Source organism: Anser cygnoides, chromosome 10 (assembly GCF_040182565.1).
Source record: "Anser cygnoides isolate HZ-2024a breed goose chromosome 10, Taihu_goose_T2T_genome, whole genome shotgun sequence".
NCBI lineage: Eukaryota > Metazoa > Chordata > Aves > Anseriformes > Anatidae > Anser > Anser cygnoides.
The window spans coordinates 13,407,431-13,428,085 of record NC_089882.1 but is presented as its reverse complement, the minus strand read 5'-3'; the positions used below and the strand labels follow the sequence as shown (position 1 = coordinate 13,428,085).

The window sequence follows — 20,655 nt, the reverse complement described above, 5'->3', positions numbered from 1 at the left end:
ACCAGCTCCCAGGAGCTGCCATCATATCATTGTTTAAGTGAGTTTTCCTACACTTCCCAACCAAGTCTGACCTAGTAAGTAAGGGGCTCCATAACTAATTAGTAATAACTTAAACCAAATCTAAAGGAGACTGGACAAATGACAATGAATAATTTATTGGATGAATTTTGCCTCTTTTACTGTTTGTGAATTTTTTATGCTTGTGGTGTTGATTTCTCCAGCTAATTGGTTGTTTGAAATTCTTTGCTGATGCAAATGCTTCCTGGTCTGCTCTTTTCTTCAGGAGAAGTTCATTAAGACTATCCCCAATTCAAAGGGGGCTGACTAGTTTTAATTGGTCACACAGGCCACATGGCATAAGTGCATTCTGTGAGTTGAATATATATATTTTTTCAACTTGGTTACTGAAAGTATCATTTCAGAATGTTCTTTCCATTCAAATAGCATGTTTCTGTAAGCATTCCTTCTAGTAAAAGTTCCTGTTGGTTATTCCTGCAAAGTAAACTCAGACAAATTCCTGAAGTCAGACAAAAGATACCGAAGTAGAAAGAACCAGCAAAAGATGTTCAAATTGAAATGAATGTGAAATGACTTGCTTGTATTGGGGAATGTATGTATTCATGTACATATACATGCACAGAAAGTGCTTCTGTGTATGTGTTAATTAAAAAAAAAAAAAAAAGCATTTGCCTATATTAAAAAGAAACCAAAGATGTTCTGAATGGAAAACATTTAACTAAATGTTGCTTCTATTCTAGGTGGCACTGGGTTAGTGTCCATGGTTTTGGCAAAGACAGGGGCTAGCGTATTCTCCAGAACATGTACCAGCCAACATAATATTGCTTTATGGTCCCAAGCACTTCAGAAGGGCTGTCCTGGAGAAGAGATGAACTTATGGCCTCTTCCAGTAGCTAGGACATGAAACTATAAGCTGCTTATATCGCAACATCTATAACATACAGCAGGCAGCAAAGAGGTTCAGACATGGAGGAGGGAGGGTGAAAACAAGCCACCCAACCTGATAATGAAAAGCAGGCACTTGGCCTTGGTGTGGAGCATCTCAGATAAGTAGTTTAATTGCCAAGCTCTGGTGCTGGAGGGAGGGAAATCTAAGCTAAATTAAAAGATTAAAAAGATATTTTTTCATCAAGTGGCAAAATGGAAGATGTGGACGAGTCTGCTCAGGAGAAAATGAGCAGAAAGGAACTGTGAATGTTGTGAAAATATATCCATTAGACCTGCCTTATCGAAACGTGCTTTTGCCAAGCATCCAGCCCTGCATCGCCATGGCAACATGGCCTCGTCAACAGAGAAGAAAGTGTTTTTGTCAGGATGGGCCCAAACACGTAAAAGCCATTTCGATTTGGGGGCAACACGATCTTCTTCAATCAATACTACACACATAATAATGACTCCTGCCACTTTTTTCATAAATCTCCACTTTCTGCTTTCATTTCCTGTGGTTTGACATCACTGTGAACTGGAACAAGGTTTAAATTTCCTACAATCTGCAGCCCCCTCTGCCCTCATCTGCAACACACCACGCTTCATGCAGCAGCTTTCTCCTTTGTATGACACTTGATACACAATGCACTTACAGGTGGGATTAGCCTGTCCTGAACCATGAGATGGGCTCGAGGAATCCCCTGGTGGCAACATCATAGACGTAACAGCCGAAATTCTGGTTGTGGCTGAGATTCAGTGCTGTCCGAATAGAGGATGGAGAGTCTTTCTTTGTAGGAGTTACCCAAAATGAAGTACGAATCCAAATGCCCCCAGCATCTCAACCCTCAAAGAAATTGTGGTGTCTATTCTAAGGCATGTGTGTTAGCTCTTCTGTCCTCACCCTGTGAAGAAAAACCTTTCATGTTCTCCATTTTTTCCTGCATTTCAAGTTAGAGATCTCTTCCCTCTTGACTGCCAGTTGGCAATGATGTTTTGATCTTTCCAAATAACCAGCTCAACAGTTCCACTACAGAAACCACCACGTGGCCAAAGGGATTTCTGCATGCATACGAGAGTCTGCACCTGCGTGTGTTGGGGAGAGATGGAATATGTAGGAGATTTAAATGCCTATCTCTATTTTTCATTTAAATTAGTGGGTATTAGGCATATAATCCAACATATTGCTTTTAAAATCTCAGCAGTAGTCTGCTGAATGCTTTGCTGTAGAAGTTACTAAAGAAATGTAAAATATCTTTTTTTTTGGTAATAACTGCAGTCAAACTAGATTTAAAGCAATGCCCTCTTTGTTGTTTTATGTTCTATTTTGCCATTTGTTGAGAGATTTTAAACATATTTAAACTCCAAAACCCCATTGAGAAGTGCAATTTGGTGCACAGAGGCAAAAGCAATTCCACATTTGTGCTTTTCAGCTGATGCAGACAGAGGGAAGCTATTTCTCCAGACTGGCTGTTGTTGCTTTTGAACACTACTTTAGGGTCTGCATTTCAGACCCTGCCTGTTCCCTGGGGCCTTTGGCTTGAGAAGAGGGGAGGATGGCGTTTGGACACCAGTGTGTTTGATTGTCAGATGAGTTCTGCAGCCTTATAAGCACACTCCACACCTTATTGTTGCACCATTCAACATTGTCCAGGGGCTGGAGGAAGAGAAGATAGGGAGGTGTCTTTAAAGGATACTAAAGTTAATAAATTAATGACTTGAATTTTGAAAGAGGCTCTCATTGAGAAAACACACAGTGTCTGCTCATGAATTTACAAACTCTGGGCTTGACTCATACCCAGGAAGACAGGATATCTCTCTACAAGGGTTTTGTCATCACTGTAACTGTACACAATCTGTACATGTGTATACCACAGCAAGGCCTTGAATGAACTGCACTTGCTTCTACCTGGCACAGAAAGCAGAAACCCCTTAGAAATGAGTGATGATACCACACTGCAGGCAATGATACAGAGGATGGGATACAAATAAGGATCTGGATATTCTCATTTATCTGTCTGTATGCCTAACCATCTACTGGATTGTCTGTGTAATCACTCCTTGTGGATGCTTTGATATAAGCTGAGTGGTGGTGTCACCTGGAAATTGTCAGAGCTGGGAGAGTGCTTGGCAGGTTGTATTCTGAGCAAGGAGATACTTTCAGAAAATGCAAAGCAGGCTTCTTATTTTGGTCCTCTGTTCCTGACCAGAAATGTTGAGAGTCATTTCATAACCTGGATGACCTTCATCATTAGTATATGCAGAAATTGGTAAGAGGCCTGAGCAGGAGTCAGGCAGAGAGACACAGGTCTCTTGAACAGCCATTGTGGATGTGGACTCATCCTTTCCAAGCACTGACAGAACAGTCCAGGACATGGTTCATAGACTGGGAATCATGAGTTGATGGTATTTCTACAGGAGATTTATCAGGACTCATTTTATTGTAAAGTTAAGTTTGTTCCTGCCCGTCTAAAATGAATGAAACTACTGGTAGTGGCTCTGAAATACCACCTAACGGTGATACCAGAAAAAAAGAAAAAAAATCAGTTTTCCTCTTGCATATCTTTGAATAGGAAAGATGAGGATGGTGGCGCTTTCTTTTCCCACACTTTATGTGGGAACATATATGCTGTTCCCCATCCCCAACTTCTTCTTCATTCGCTCTAGACAGGAGTAGCCCCTTTCCATTGAGAGATGGGAAATATTTTTGAATATATTTTTGAATATATTTTTGAATATCAAAACGCTTTCTCACTTAGCTCTGTCTTGATTGCTCAGATCCCTTGGAAAAAGAGACATATTATTCTAATGGAAGTATGATCATATTTATCCTATAGAGTGGAAGTCAGTACAACCCAAGGACTCTGATGCAAGGGTGATGTGACAACTCTTGCATAAGCCATTGCTTGCAATGAGCAGAGCTGACCATGTCTGTTAAAGGAGGTGGCACTCCTTGGACAACCCAATATTATATAGAAGATAAATATCTTAAAGACCTCAGATCTAAAGTGATTAGGACTGGGTATGTGGGAGTCATTAATGCCTCAACACTTCAAGTTGCTTCAAGCTTCCAAGAATCTAAAACAGGGAACACATGCAAATGGCTCCATATTTGCCCATGTCTTGGATTTCCCCTGAAAAGAATAAACCCTGTGGTATGTTATTCCTAAGCCAACTTTTACCCCACCATTTACCCTAATTCCTCTTCCTCTGCTGTTGCCTACAGTGCTGCAATGACATTCTGAGGTCACAGGATGCAGCAAATTCAGCTCAGTCCTTATGGCTTTGAACTGGTCCCTGTCAGTTCCTCTCAGCACAGATGGGTTTTACAGGGTTGGGGGAAAATACATCTTAAAATCACTGGAATCTGAAGGCAGCGTTTTTTGTCTATCTGCAATCAAGTCCAGGGATATTAATTTGCTGCTCTGCATATGCTTGGTTCATTGAGACAAAAGTAAAGGCATCCTATACCTGAACAGTGAAAGCCATCCCGCTGGAATACTGATTAAAAAGAAACAGGGTTGATAAGCGTGGATGAAAAGGAGGTGAGTCTATGAGCTGGACCACTGATCAGGGAATCAAGACTCCAGGGTTTTATTTCTGCCACTAACTCTTCCTGCAGCTTGGAGAAAGTTTGCAAACCTGTCAGTGCCTCCATCTCCAAAATGAGATCTTCTCCAGAGTTGTGGTGTGGTGTTGCTTTTCTTTTTTCTTTAATGAGAATTAATTAATGTCTAAAAAGCACTTTGGGATCCCCGAATGAAAGGAGCAAAACAAATGCAAAGTATTCCATTGTTTTATTATCTCCCCTATAGACAGGGATGAAGGCACCTTGCCACTCACATAATTACTTCCCTGCAGCTGCAGCCTCTTAAGAAGCTAATGTATGCTTCATCTCCACATCTTGGTACGGAGAAAGACCCAGACCCTCCCACCCATCACTCGTCCCATCCCCCCATCCTTCCCCTCCCTTGCTCTCTGTTGCATTAATAGCAGAGATGGCATTAAAGTAACTTTATCTCCTTGGTGCACACATACACAAACTCAATGGCGGGTAGTGTTATGAGGCTTATTGCCGAGTGCGTAATGACTGCTTCTTTTTTGGATGAATGAATTCAGTGGATGACAGGTATGTAATTCATGGCTTTGTAAAAAGCTTTGAGAGGAAGTGTATGAAATGTACTATATAAATGTCAATACACTGCACACTTTAAAGCCTGTGGGTTGAGTCATAGGGAGGGTAGATTTAAGGGGGGGATCATAAATAGCAGAAGAACAGCTGGTTTCTCTGGGTAATGATGACTGAAGATCCGAGCAGTAGCTGCTTAAACACACCCACTCTGTGGAGGTACTTACACCGTCCTCTCTGACGGAGTGCCTGAGCACCTCGCGGCCTGCGTTGGATCCACCTCCAGACAGGGAGGAGAACATCTCAGCTGGGAGGGTGGGTGTCCGCCTGGTGCCTGCGTGGGAGGCAAAGCTTGGGGAGAGGGGGATCCTGGCCCCCTGAGCACCCTAAACCCTGAGCATCATCCCCAGGCACAATGCCTGGGGAGGTGCCTCCTGGGCTGAGCGCTGGTGTGATCCTGCACCCTGCGCTGGTCCCCTGCTGTATGCCCAACACTGTGAGATGTACCCTTCTTCCCAGCACAGATAGGGCCCAGTCCTCAAGGGATGGGGACACTGGCCTCCACCATGGGGACAGCAAATGGGGACTGGCTTGCACGTGGTGGAGCTGTGCTCATTTTCCCCAAGTGGAATGGGCACCTTAGAAATTTGAGTCTGGTGGGTCAGCCTTTGGTGAACATGAAGGAATGCCTTCAGGTGCTGAGGTCTAATAAAATGTTCACGTTTCTGAGGCTGTGAGCTTTCTGCAGCAGCCAGCTCTGCCATTAATTGTTTCCCTGTGGTTTTTTATTATATATATGGAGTTAGACCTAATGGAATTAGGTACAAGAGTCTTTGGGACTCTAAATTCCCTTGCCTGCCATAGAAAACTCCAGCCCCAATATTTAACACCAATTAACATCTTAGCGTGGCTAATACTTGCAAAGCATTTTTTTTTGGGTGGGGGACACATGGTGAACAAGCTCTGTTTTGTACAGAAACAGGGCTGAGGTATTTAAGAAAGCTAATAGGAAGGGCAACAAGTCACCATACCTTAGCCAATTCTGCAAAAATACAAAGTATTTCACGTTAGCACATTCCTTTTACTACCTCTCTCCCTGCAGGCTAAGCTATTTACACTGGCATGGAAGCAGAGCCCACGGGAGAGAGATTGCCCAGCCTTTCTCCAGACGCCGTGTGAGGAAAGCCATGCAAACCCTCCAGCTTTGCCCATCCAGGTGTGTCTGTCCACTTGGCTATAATCTGGAGAGAGGATTCCTCGTCAGGGTGGTTTAACGAGCACATTGCCACCTCTGGGCCATACTTCGTGCAGAGCAGGGCACAGCACACACCAGCCCTCACCAAGACCCTGGGTGCTGTAACCCTGCTGTGGTGCTGCCCCTGCCCATAGCTTCCTGCAAAGGGATCGTGGTCTGCGTGCCCCCAGGCAAATGTCTGCATTTAAACCTGGAGAAATAGTGCCCCGGGTTTTATGAACAACTCCACAAAGCAGCAAAAGGGAAATGGGGAGGGAGATTTATTTAGTTTCTCGAGGAACCGGGTGTGTTAAATGTTGTGACTTTTTAAGGCTCGCTGCAACAGTGGCCATAAACAATGTATAGTTGTAGAAACCAACTAAACAAAAGTCTCTAAATCCCAGCCAGAGGAGTGAGAGCTCAGGACTTTTTATTGGCAAGTGCTTCTCTTTTCTGCAATGCAAAGGGTGAAAAACTCAACTTGTTCTGCTGAAATCTCTGCTCTTCTTGCAGGACAGCATGGCCTCAGGTTTGTAGGAGAGGCAGCAGGGTGCTTTCTGGTGGTGCAGACACAGGCTCTGCTGCTTCAGGTGAGCCTCATGAAATCCCACTTGCAGGGGAAAGTTCTGCAAAACAGGAGCTGGGGCTTGGAGAGACTGCAGCTGGCAGCCATGGGAATATTTAGACCTCTGTCTTCCGTCAGGGTGAGTTTAGGCACTAGACTTGAGAAAGCAGAGAAAAGCTGACAATGTGTAGCATGGTGCCTTGGGGTTTGGTACTGCACACAGCTAGAGCAGCCAGAGCATGGGCTCACCGAGCACCCTGAGGACACCTTGCCTCGTTGCCACACAGGTCAAGAAGGGAGACCGAGCCACCAAAGCTGGCCGTGGCCCTGAGAAAAGCCAATCAAGACAGGCTGCATTGTGCCGTGATGCGGTGACGGAGCACAGGGAGCAGGCTGGGGACAGCTGCCAGCAGCCGGGGTTAAAGGCAGCATGCATGTGCCACCTCCTCCCCGCAGTCCTTACCCTGGCAGACCACAGCAGCTTATTACTGCTATCCATCTCTGTCATTAGCCCAAGTGACAGAGGTCAATGTATTGGATCAAAAGGCTTTCAGCATGCCAGTGACCCAAGGCGGGAGAGGGGAGAGACAAAATGGTGCTAAATGATGGAATTTTTAGGATTTTCCTCCTTTTTAATTTTTCTCTTTTTTTTTTTTTTTTTTTTGATGAAGGAAATAGTATGCTCAAAATGATTCTAGAAGCACTATTAGCATGGCAGGAGCTGCACCTCATGCCCAGAGATGTCAGCCCTGGTGTCTGTGTGCTGCACCCACCTCTAATACCCTGTCCACCCACAGCTTCGCCTCCTACAACCCCTCCTGCACACGGGTCAGTCGCCTTCCCCTCGGGGACACCCAGCCCAATGTTTTGTTTCCTCCTGGGTTCACTTTGTGGCTTGGTGCCTTATTTACTGCTCTCTCACTCCTGCACTTAATACCAGTTATAAATTTCCTCACGGGCTTTTTCCCTACAGTACTCCTCACCTTAGTATCTGAGTGCCTCTCCAAGATTAAATTATCTTCTTACATTTGTGCGTGTCTTTAGCAAGGCTGCAGGGAGAGCTCCCAGTGTGAGATACATCCAGGGAGAGGCTGAGCACCATTTTCTTCCCCCGACTTAGAGATGCTGAGTAATGCAGGGAATCAGATTTTAAGAGGCATTGAATTTTCTACTTACCTGTACTCAGCAACCTTCTCGGCTACGAATGAATATATAATTTGGGGGGAACAAATGAGTGCAATCTTGCGCCATGAATCTTTATTCTGCCCTATTCTTTATGAATCTTTATTCTGCTTTACTTTCATTACCTTTCTTTTTTTTTCCTTTTTTTTTTTTAATACTGCTTTCTTTCTTTTCCTCTTGTCTTTTTTTTTTTTTTTTTTTTTTGTCTTTATCTTTCTTTTATTCTGCTGCCCTCCCAGCTTTTCATTACTGTCATCTTTTTTCCCAGCCACTGAACCCTTGATGTTGTTCTAATTGACAGACGGGGTTTAAAAGCACATTCGAAAGCGCCTGTCTTTTTAAATAGACTCCTGTCTCATCAAAAGATGTACAGCAACATTCCATTAGAGCACATCATTTGAAAATAGATTGGGCTTTTAGCAACTGCACTTGTATTTTTATAGTTAGGCTGTTCTGCTGGGATCTTCCCTCCTCCTTGCCAGCCCCCAACATCTCCCATTTTGGGGAGGCAGGGGGAAAAGGTACCTTAAAGAGGAATTAATGAATGTTTTGTTTTGTTTGGGTTTTCTCCTCTCTGCAGCTCTCAGGTGATTGTTCAGCCTGTTATTTCTTACAACCATGGTTTTGGAGAAAGTTTTGGAGTGAAAATGGGGATGGAAAATGCATACGTGCTGATGTGAGTGAGGACACAGCTGAAAAGCAGTGAAAAAATGGCTCCAGTTGCACTGCATTTTCTAGTGTTTTATGACAGGAGATTGACTTTTTTCTGGCACTTGGTGCAAGGTCTGGCAGGGATCCTGGCCACTGAAATTTGGGGAGGCTCCTCTCTGAGTGGAGCTGGTTTGGTCAAAGCGGTCAGTGGAGGCCAGTGGCTGACTGGGCCAGGCAAATCCCTCACAGAAGGTGGCAGAAATTCAGAGGGTGTCTTTCTCTAGAAGAAGTGCATTTGTAGCAAATATATTGAACCTCCATTCTCTCCAGCCACTAGAGAAATGGCCAGTTCTCTCTTGCAGCTCAGACATACATGTAAGATATTTATTTACTCTTCCTTCAATGGCCCAAACATCTGCCCTCCTACAGACTGTCCTTCCAGCCAACCTGCTCACAGCTCCTCAATATTTCACACAGATCTGTCAAAGGAAAACATCATTCACCTTAGGGGCTAAGCTGTCTTCTCCTTCCCAGGCTTAGGGAGGCAAGCACATTCCTGTTGTAAACCCAGCGTTGATCACTAGCTGAGACTTAATCATCCCCAGTCTCTACTCCCCTCCCCAGTTTATTGTCTCTTGCTATGCCACTATTAAGTCCAAGAGAGAGACGACTGGTGCACTTTCCAACCCCCTCGAAGCAAGAGCTCAATGCTTCTTTTTTGTTTTCCATGTTCCAGTTTCATGTGTAATAGTGATAATCTCTGTCACTTTGTTGCATCCTCACAATAAACGGCTTCTCAGATTGATTAAAACCTCTCCGCTTAGCTCGGGCTGTGCATTGATTTTAGCTGCTGCTCCTTGCTTTGTGTACAGCACATCATAGAAATCAGAGATGGAAAAGACCTATTAGGGATCAACTTGTTTGAGCTTCCCCACCTCCTCTCGGTTCCCTGGGGGCTGGCAGGAGATTGTTCATTACAATGCATTTATGGCAACTTTTTCCAATCATTTTCAAATGGCCCTGGGACCTTGCCTGCCCGTCCTTCCCATGCAAAACCCAGCCACACCTAATTATAAGGCTGGCATTGGCAGGGAAGCTGGATCCCTGGTTCCTGGCCTGGTGCTCCTCTCCACTCAGCACAGAATATCTCTCTGGAGCCCTCTAAATAAAGATGTTTCCTTGGGGCTCTCTCCTCTCAAAGGAAGACACAAACAAGCCAGGCTTTGAAGTTAATGGGTGTTTCTTTTACTCTCAGGCAGGATGCCTGGGTTCATATAAAGAGCATTCCCACCCTCCCTTTCCTTTTACACTAACCTTTTGAGAGAGAGTTTTCCTGCAGAGTTGAATGAGCGGATTCAGAGGGTTCATCCTTGTTGAAGATGGGACTGTTGACATCAATCCATCCTCTGAGCCTTGATTTCTCCGGAGCAGTTCCTCTCTGGTGCTGTCTGATTGCAGGTATTTCCATTATCCAAATACTTAGAAACTCAAACCCTTTTAAGCCACTAGTTTGAAGGTTGTTCTCCTATTTTCTGTTATCCAGCCTGACCCTCAGCCACTTCAGCAGGACGGACCTCTCGGAGGAGCCAAGCAGGAATTGAGGAGGGCTGTTGCTCTGTGCTGGCCAGACCTTCTGATGCACACCCAGATCTGAGACCCCCCCCCGTTCATTTGTCGGGGGTACACTTTCACACACAGCGTGGCAGGATAGGAGAAGTAACTCTACAAAGAAGTGAATAATCCTCTGCTGGTTTAGTTCCCTGAGGCAATCACGGCAGGGTTGGTGCTGTGCAGAGAGGACTGCGGTGCGTGGCAGGGAGCAGGAGGTGCAGGTGGGACACCCAGCTGCTGGCTGCTCTCTAAGCCCTGTCTGACTCCAAGGCAGGAAGAAGGGATAAGGCAGCTGGCAGACAACTTTTACACCTCCCTATTCCCCCAAGTGTCGAGCAGCTCTTGGCTTGGTCCAGGATATTTTCCATTTCTATTGCCAGTAACGCTCAGAACAATGGAGAATCATCCCCTGTTTTCTGCATCTCTTTTGAAAAAATAGAGAGTTTCTCTGGACACATTAAATAGGCTGGATTCAGCCAGCACAATTTCCACCCAAGCTCTCATTATCTTGTGTTTCCCACCAGCTGGCTGTAAGCCTGCAAAGGCACATAGCCAAGGAGAAACCAGGCACTGGCTGTGTCCACGTCGGGGCGGGGGACAGGTGAATTCTGCAGTGAGAGCCACGTCCCAGGCTGTCCACCCCAGAGACCCACCAGAGGGAACGGTGGTCCTGCACAGCCTGGGACCCAGGTTTCCTTCCTAAAGACAGTGGAGTAACAGGGTAAGGGTGGCATCAGGCTGGCTCTGGGTGTGGATTCAGGATGTGGCTGGGGTCTGCCCTGGAGGTCGGGCCCATGGAGAGCCAGAGACAGCAATGGACATGGGATAGAGAGGGGAAAAAATTTCATCAGACCAACCAATTTGTACGTGGAGCAGCAATTCCCCAGAGAGGCAAGGGGCTGCGGCTGGGGAGATAGCAGGCAAGCATTCTCCCAAGGCTATTTATTCATCTTATTTCCAGACTAATACTCAGACCTTCATGCTTGCCATGCTTGCTGCCTTTCTCAAGTTGGCTCTAATAAAACTGGTGAGTGTGTGTGTTGAAATAGAAGAGAGGGAGAGCAGGGGGAGGGGGACAGTTGTATTCCTGGGCTTTTTTTTTGTGGGCACACTTTGTGTTTCACCTGCACCTACTGCCCTTCCTTTTGCAAAGCTTCTCTCTAAAATCCTGCCACACTGAGCTGCTCAAAGCCCTAAGCACCGTAGCCAATTCCGTCAGATGAAAACTACACCGTAATACCTGCTTCCACAGAGGTGCTAGCCCTGAATGAACGGATGAATGTACACCAGCAGAATGAATTTACCAGGGACAGCTGCTGAACCAGCCCCATTCATTTTCAAAGCCTCTTTCTAGATGACAAGAAGGGAGATTTCTGTGTGTTAGAGGAGGGACTAGAAGTGCTTTTCCCTCCTCAGCTCCCCCATGCTGGTGAGCTGCATGTGAAGGCAGAGCAGACCCGGGAGAAGTGTGGATTTGGCAGAGACTTCAGCAGCACTCCTCACCCTTTGCTCCGCTATGCCAAAATGAGAGCAAACCCTTTATCTCATTGTGCATGGGTTTACATGTGAGCTGTGAAACCACTGCGTTCAGGTGCAGCCCATTATCTCTTAAAAAGTTGGAAGAAGCCTTGTAAAATTTCCTGAAGTCTTTCAGGCAATATCTTGTTTAAGATGCATGCTGTTGGCTGGTAACTTGCTTACTGATGATAGTTTGCGCATAGAACTGCTGATTTCGCAATTATTCTTACCATTTCAGAAGCACACGCCCTGTTCCCCATTAAACATTTCCACCTCTGGCTACACAAGGGGTTGCCACGATGCTCAGTGCAGCGGCGGGCAGTTAAATCACCAGTCGGGGAGACGACTGAGCCAACCAGGGTGAAAATGGTGGAAATGAGAGAGACTTCAGGTTAGATCAGCCATTAACAAAATGGGGTGGACACTTCTGGAAGGCGGTAGGAGCTGGGATAATTTTATTTTTCACTGTTCTTTCTTCTCATTAGCTACAGGCTACACCCACATGAGAAAATTAATAACTTAGACTGCATCTGGGAGGTAGGAGACTTGGTAGCTCTGTCAGTCAGTGGTTGGCTATGTGACCTGAGGCACTCAGCCGTAACGAATCTCCCTTCTGATTCCCTATAAGAATGGAGGCAGAGGGAGGCTATAAAGCATGTTGGGATCTTCAGATGAAAAACACTAGCAAATCAGAGCTGGACTTGCTCTCTGATAATACATCAAAAATGATTACAGTTACTTCAAAGGTTTTCTACTGGTTCACAGACAATCTTAATTTTTATTTTCCTCCTTTTTTTCAACATTAGTCCAAAATAACTTTCTTTTTGATAGTGCTGTTTCCTCCCAAGTAATTTTTCTAGCTTTGGTATTGTGTTTTCTTAAGTAGGTTAAAAAAAAATAAAAAAAAATCCATTGATACCTACATGTATCATTGGGGAAATTTTAGATTCACTGCACATATTCCCAACGCAAAGATATCATAGTTATTGATAGCAGTAGGGTTACTGTCTTTACTGGAAGCCTCTGATGTTACTTCTCTCCTGTTTCAGTTAAATTTTCCTTAGGAAGCCTTAGGAACACTTCTCCCTCCAGTTCCTCAAGGGCTATGGTCTCTGTTTCCCATTTTCCTCAGTCCTTGTCCTTCCTGCTACTACAATCTCAGGGCCAAGAGACTAAGCCATGCTGCGACGCAAATTTTAGATATTTTAGCAGCTGAGCTACAAGATGTTCCCACCAAAGCTTTTCACACTGAGATTTCTCTTAGATTTTTCCCAATATGTGTGGATTTATATCCACATGCCCTTCCATCAGCCTCCTGTCAAAATCTGAAATCTACCCTCCAAAATCATGAGGAATGAGAACCTGGGTTTGAGCCTAGTTTCAGGCATGCAACCAAATCCACTCTTTGACCACAGTTCTCCCTGTCAGTGGCATTTATCTTTCTGTGGTGGAAACCAAGCAAATAAATCAGCGAGGTCCCTTCCTAGGACTGAACAGCATTAAACCTTTGTGTCACTATGAGATCTTTAGGTAGACTGTGATATATATGAAGTGGGAAGTCTTGCTCCAACAGATTATATAGACATAGCCTCTAGGAAACGATGTCGAAGGTCTGTATTTGATCTTCAGTAATAATTACAGACGAGGACTTTGCTCCTAGCTGGACCTAGAGCTACTTTCATGAAAATCAGTTCATTACAGTTTAGATATGAAGACCTATTGGAAGATCAAATTTTGCATATAATGCCCTAGTCTGACATTAATGTGTTTGCCATAAAGTTAAACCAAAAGGTTAAGGAAAAGCTCCCATTTATAGGTAACTGTACAGGCATAAAAATAATAATTTAGTGGGTTTGGACAGGATATTTTTTCCTTTTCATTCACTTGGCTCTAAAGCAGCTTCAGCTTAAGAAATTAAATTTGACAGGCGATTAGTCCATAATGTGGTGCAATCACTTCTGGTATTTGAAGGAAAAATTGAAAACAGACTAGGTGTTTAACTTTAAAATGTCTGCCTCAGATGTGATGGGCAGGAACTTTAGTTTTTTGGCATCAAGAATGAGGTGACTTGCAGAACAGGCTGATCTCATGCCCACAGGCAAGAATAGGGTAGGTGAGGCCAGCTGTGAATATACAGCGGTAGCCAGCATGGGTTTTCTTTTACCTACTGGGAAGTTTATTGCTGTTCCATTGTTTGCTAAGGGAACTCACATTTTTTCGGGGTAGATGACAAAGTCTAAGTCTCTTCCTTTCATTATTCTGAAGCGATTTGTTCTTCTGCCCCAAATGCTTCTTTTACAGCGCAGAATCTGAGATGGGCGCATGGGGAACTAGATTTTGAATTGTGGCTTATAAAAGTGCGTTCCCAAATTGCTCCGTTACAGCTTTGGAGTTTCCATCTGAACTCCTGTGCCTATGAATTAAAAAGGAAAGGCATGCAGGTAGCTCTGAAATGATTTCAGACTCACTCGCTAGGTATCCTGCTGCTCTGGGGAAGGGTTGCTCCGCTGGCTGCGAAATGCCCTTCTTCTGATGCAGAATCGGCACCACAGGCTGCGGAGAGCCATACCCAGCACAACCCGGTCTCTCTTTTTCCCTCTGTCCCTGTTTTTCATGGGGAAACAACTTTTGCTCTCTGTTCTGTTTCCTGATGGCCACAATTGACAGATCACTTAACACCACAAGCATTTGTGATTGGGAAAGGCTGTGTGCGCTGAGGGAGATGGGATGTTTCCTGGCATGGGGACTGCAACTGAAACATCCCTGCGCAGCAAGGACTGCTCACAGGACAAGGGGAAATGGAGACTCCAGAGCACCCAGCCCTCCTGCTGCACTCCAGGGCTGTTTTTAAAGGCTTCAGCCATGGACATTTGCCCTTAAGCTGGGAAGTCAGAATTCAGATGTCAGGTGAAGCTTCCCAGCAAAACCAAAGGTATAGTAATGGAAGTGGCCCAGTTGCTTTCATGAAGCATGAGTTGGCCTGTTGGGAAGACCCGCCAGAGCTTTCCACTCCAAAGGCTTTCCATGAAGCAATATGACGCTGTTTTCAATGTAAAGTCATTTCTCAGCAGTGCCCCTGGGGCAGCCCGGGTTAGGGAAGCATTAAATGATATCCAGCACAGGCGATACCCTTCGTCACATGGATGAAATCCATGAACTTGGAGAGAGCTCAATAGTAACAACGTTGCTTATCTGTTAACTGCGTGGGGCTTAGGTCTTTTATCTCTTCAGATGTTCAGGCCAAGCAGAAGCTGCACTGGGTCTTCACTTCTTAGAGTTTTCTGAGTTTCTTCTCTTTCTGGCCAGAAAACACCCAGGAAGGGAGAAGAGCTTTTTGCTGTACTGGGACCAAATCCAGGTAGGAGCAGCAGGGACTATTTTATCGCTTTCAGTTGAAAAGCCTCTCTCCCTGCTCTGCTGCCTGTGCAATGGGCTCAAAGCAGCCTGCAGCTTCCATTGCCTTCCTGGAGCACTGCACTGCTGTGCAAGGAATATTCTCCATCTATAGCATTAATTCCTGACTACATAGAGAAGACACAGAGCATTTTGTGTTTGGTAGAAATTGTTAACTTAGCAACAATCTGGATATAGTTAACAGCCTGGGATAAGTCAGGGTTTTTTTTCTTCCTCTGCCAGCTTTCACTAGTAAACACTGATAACACTAAGGGTCTTTCTTATCATTTGTATTTTGACAAACCCATTTTGTGTGCTCCTCAAATGCCACTTCTGAGTTGTTAACTCATCCCAGGCAGTCGATGCAACAACAGTAGGGAAAAGATAAGCACTCTGATATTCACTGCTGAGGCAAATCCCCTCCGTTCCCTCATCTCCAGCCCCGCCAGGCACCAGATCATCCCTCCAGCTCATCCCTTCACAGGTGGCTCTTCAGCAAAGGATGCAGAGGAAGCCCAGCTGCAGGGCATGCGTGGACATTTTCAGGGTGCAGTCTTAGAGCTGCTCTTCTGCTGATCAGATCCAAGAGGGATTGAACAACTGCTCTCATCAGGTGTAGTGGGATTAGGCAGTCGAAGCCTTATTCTCCCCAGGCTGGACCACATGAGCAGAAGTTCATCCCACGCACAGCTCTACCACCCTGTGTGGCCAGCAGGAACCAAGCTGCTGCCAAAAGACTTCGCGCTGCTTGAGAAGAGGGAAGGAGGTACCTACCCACCACCTGCGTCCTATCCACCTCAAAGAGAAAGCATGAATTAACCTCATTTGCCAGCTGAACTTGTCCTAGGGTGCCCTTGCAGGGGACGTTGTACCTTGAGCAGATTGATGCTTCTATTAGACAGATGGGAAGTGAGGGGACAGTCTGATGAGCTCTTTAACTTTTACAGACTTCCCTACACCAATCTCCTAGCTATTTTAATTCCCTTTTGAAGGCAATAAAGGGAGGGCTTTTAGCTCACCAGGCTCATCTGAAATATCTCAGTGAAGTGACTGAAACTCTATCTTAATATTCTCAGTGACTGCCGGTTCCAGTGGCTAGTTTCTGACTTTCATGGCTCTTGGGTTTCTTTCTTTTTAGTAAATGTGAGTGTGTGTTTCTCGGTTACTTTTTTGTGTGCTCATTTCTCCCCTAGCACAACAGAAAGACAGATGGCTGTGACTGTTTTGCTAGGCCAAAGCATTCTTCGGCTGGATTCCCCAGATGAATAATGTGGTGATAACTTAGTGGTGTTTCCTTGCTACTCCAGTGCTGAGCAGGGAGGCAAAATTAGAGGGATATATCAAGGGGTAGCGGAAAGGGAAATTCAGATAATGACAATGTTGGGGAAATATTAAGAGCAACAAAGACTTTTGGCAGGGTTTTTCTTTGAGTAAACTCAGCTAGACTCATCCTAGCTTCTTGGAAGTTTTAAAACAACAGTGAGAAAAAATACAACTCAGCAGACAAATGCATCCAGACTTTTTCCTTTCTTTTTACAAATGCCATTAAAAATGGGGAGTAAAAAAGCAGCTTAGAGACGACATTTCAAAGGGGGCTGGGGGTGGAGAGAAATTGCAAGGTAAACAGGACAGTTTCTATCTTCCCCCTACCTCCAGTCTGTGTGCAAGGAAAGATAACAGCAGCAGGAGAAAGCAAATTCTGCCATGAAATTTAGCTCTTCTTTTTTTCCTTGTAACAGGGAGAGAGGGAGAGACTGCATGTGCTTCTGAGGCGTCTGTCTTCTTTGAACCTTATCAACAGGGACTGTGCAATGCAGTTTCTCTTTCTCCCTCTCTTCTTCTAACTTTTGAAGCAAAACATTTACGTGCAAGGAATGTTGGAGCATCTGACAGCCATGAAGACAGAGGAGAAAACCAAGGAATAGGGAGGAGGGGGCTATTGGTTTCCCCTCGCCTTCCTCCTCCTTTTTTTTTTTTTCCCTTCCTTTCCCTGTTTTTTTTCTTTGATTAAAGAAAGGAGGAAAGAAGAGAACAGTGTAGAGATGTCTTCCCCAGCCCTCCCTTAACAAGTCTCAAGAGCATGGCCTGTGTTGAGTCAAGCAGATTGTTAAGGGAGAATGGCTGTCAATGGGATCTCAAAGATGCAATTCTATTTTTAAAAATAAAGGAAAGAGAAAAGGCCTCTTGTCACGGCTGCTTGCTATTTATGAAATGTTTTGCCTGTGTGAGACCTACAGGGAATCTGGGAGCGTGCAGAATCTGTTGATCTCCCACATTCCCTTTGGAAGGGATCACTTACAACATACCTTTGCAAGTGGAGATGGTCCATACATGCATCACCAACCGCTGTATGTCAGGTTTATATTCTCTATTAATAGGCTTTTGGATGGGTTCCTTAATCTGGAAGATAGGTGTGAAATAGGCAAGGATGGAGAGGCCAGGGTTGCAGGAGAGCCATAGGATGTTGGCCACATCTGAAAGGCAGGCCAGAAATAAGATTTAAGACTAGGAGCTGAGCTTTGCCGAAAATCTGATCCAGCACTCCTACTAATGAGAAGATTCTTGGTATCTTGCACCACACTTTCGTTGTGCCCTGGCAGAGATTGAATGAGTTAGGCAAAGGTTCAAATCAAAATCCCAAACCTGGACTTGGAAGATGCTTGGAGCCAGATCTGAGCTTTTGCAGATGGTCCCTCTGTATATAATGAGGTCAGTAAAAACATCTGATCTCAATACCCTTGAACTTATGGAGGGGGGCATGAATTTGAGCCCAGGAATATGGGATCATCTGGACTGTTCGGTGGTCTCTGCCAATTGCTTTTCTTTCCTGGCAGCCTTGATGGGTCCCAGCTGTACTTCTGAGTCCCCTTTAGAAGATGCTTTAGGTATAAATCTAAAGGAATAGAGGCTTTCTGGACACCCCTCTTTCCCCGAGGTTCTTCGCAATGTATGTATTCTAACCGTGAGGTGGGGGGAAGTATGTAAGGAGTGGGTGATTTGCTTAGCATCCCTTATCTTAATGATCAAGAAGAGGTGAAAAGCACTGAAAGGACCGAATTTCTATAAACTTGTGTGGAAACTGGGCAGTGGAAAGTGCATCCAGTTCAGCCATACTTGGGGTCACCAAAAATCCCAAACATAAATTTTGTTTCCCTTTGCACCTGACAGCTCATTCTGCTCAGGAACTGCTACACAATAGTAATCAGGAAGGTGCAAAAAGCCTCAGGGTTAAACGAGGATTGTGCCTGTGTGACCTGGGTGAAGTCACTGGCACCACTGGTCCTACAGCCCAGCTGCTACACGACAGGACTGAGCAACCAATCTAGTTTGTCAGTCACCTCCTGAAAAATGAAAATATCTACTACTGCGCTTGCACTGTAGTTATTAGAGAGCAGCATGTATATAGAATAGATAGGATTAGGTAGGAGGAGCCTGGAAAAGATGAGGAGTATTACTTCCACTAAAACAACACAGCCCTGGAAGATTACAGCCCCCTCCAGTCACTTAGTGGAGAAGGGATGCTGAGGGAAACACCTGCCTTCAGCAGGTCAGGGAAGGACAAATCATAGGTCCAAAGGGTTTGAAGATGGGTAGAAGCAAAGTTTTGGAGCAAGGGAGTGGGGAGGTTGCCAAGGAGAGGCCTATCAGGCAAGGCTTGCTGAGAGCGTACAAAAGCAGGTGGATTATTTTTCTTCAAAAAGGAGCAAGAAGTGTTTTCAATCCTTTAGTGGGTACTAGGCTCCTGTTGGGTCATTCAGAGTCTATTTCTGGTATTGCTTATGCTGCATCACAGCTTTCAGTCAATCTGTGTCCCCAAATGCTGCTTGCAGAAAAAGGAATTCAGGAGCAAAGGGTGCTTGGTGTGATGAAAGGGGGGACACGAGCTGTGTCACATTCAGCTTCAAGGCTAAAACGGAGGGGGCAGAAATCAGGGAGGGGAAGATCTGATCAAATGGAGGTGTGTGGGGAGACCAGCTGTCAGCCCAGGATGGACAGCCTTGGACAACGCCAGCCTGAGTCCCAGACAGAAGCTAACCTCAGGTCAGCTTTCCAGAGAGCCCCGTTTCTCCATTCTGCTTTTTCACCTGGCTCTCCCCCCTTTGCAGATCTTCGGTTGCTGCTGTTTTATTCCGCAGTTCAGGCAAATGCATTTGGATTTGGCCTTTGCTGCAAATGACTTATGGTAGCACAGATGGGAAAAGAGGTAGCAAACCACCTGCAGATAGATTTAGGATGACAGCTATGAGGTTCTGGTCATTCAACCCACCGTGTTATGGCACCATCTCTTTTTCAAAAGACACGGTAAGGCCAAAGTTTTACAGAAGTGTTGAACAATTTTCTGCTTGCAGTAACAGAGGTCTGGAGCTTGATAGTTCAGAAAGCCCTTTCCAAATAAAATCCTCAGGAAATCAGCAGGGAGTTAGAAAGGTCCAAGGATATCTAACTGTGAGTATCTTTAGATCACGTGAAATCCAGATAGGCTTGGGATCCACCACAATTTGCAGGGCTTTCCAGAGCATGGCTTTCCTCCGTGGAGCATCAGCTGGGCAAACACTGCAGTTTAACATCTTGTTGGTGGGACGTCTGGCTGTGAGCCCAGCTGGCTTTTACCTGGACATAGTCTGGTCGCACAACAGACCATGTCACCATGTTATGGACCATGCACTAAGGTGCACTTGGTATGTTTGCTAGCATGGCAGCTGTGTCCTGCAGTCAGCGTACCTAAAATAGAAGACTTTTAAAGCCAGACATACTGTGTATTGTAAATTCAGCAGCACTCCAGGTGCGTCTAGGCAGGGTGCATCTGCTAAGCCTGGTGCAGTGATTTAAAAAGATCACTAGATTTTGCTTGTGCTAAAGCCCATGTGTTCTTTTGCATTTTCTTTTGCCGGTAAGCCAAGTGTAAACAGAAATAATACTTGGGATCTTTTAGTTGTTATACTATGCAATCTGGGTGCAAAAGTGACGTCTGTGACAGATAATATCAGGAAGTGAAAGGGAAAGTACAAAGTCACCCCTGAAATGAATTGGCTCTAGTTGAGGAATCAAAACACCAAATTAACATGACTTCAGTCCACTTGGAATGGCTGTGGATTTAGTAAAAAACAAATAATGTAAAATTCCTCTAGGACCAATGGAGTCCAAACATACCAGATCCAGTGTTACCCAGGACTGTGGATAACCTCGCTAATATTTACTTTGCTAGCAGCCATGTGTGAAAACAGATACTTTCACAAGTATTTCAGAATTTGATCCTAGCTGATACCTTGGCATTTGTGGTGAAAATGGCTGTTTACAAAGAAAAATGTTCCCAGATCTGCAAAAGGGAGGCAAGTTTTCTGTCTGCAGAAAGTGTTGGAAGAAGATAGAGAAGCAAACACTGGGACACTGTTCACTACACAAACAAGCTCCCCTTCCAACACCTTTGTG

At 45.0% G+C, this 20,655-nt stretch overlaps 1 long non-coding RNA gene across 1 annotated transcript in view; it reads right to left on the bottom strand.

The window, feature by feature from the left end:
* The window catches only part of LOC125183823 (uncharacterized), a 73,877-nt gene extending 63,441 nt beyond the window's left edge, over positions 1-10,436 (bottom strand). The window contains exon 1 of the long non-coding RNA XR_010833959.1: positions 10,018-10,436. This is a non-coding gene — a long non-coding RNA (uncharacterized lncRNA). The remainder of the gene's footprint in view (positions 1-10,017) is intronic.
* Between the last annotated feature and the right edge of the window lie 10,219 nt (positions 10,437-20,655).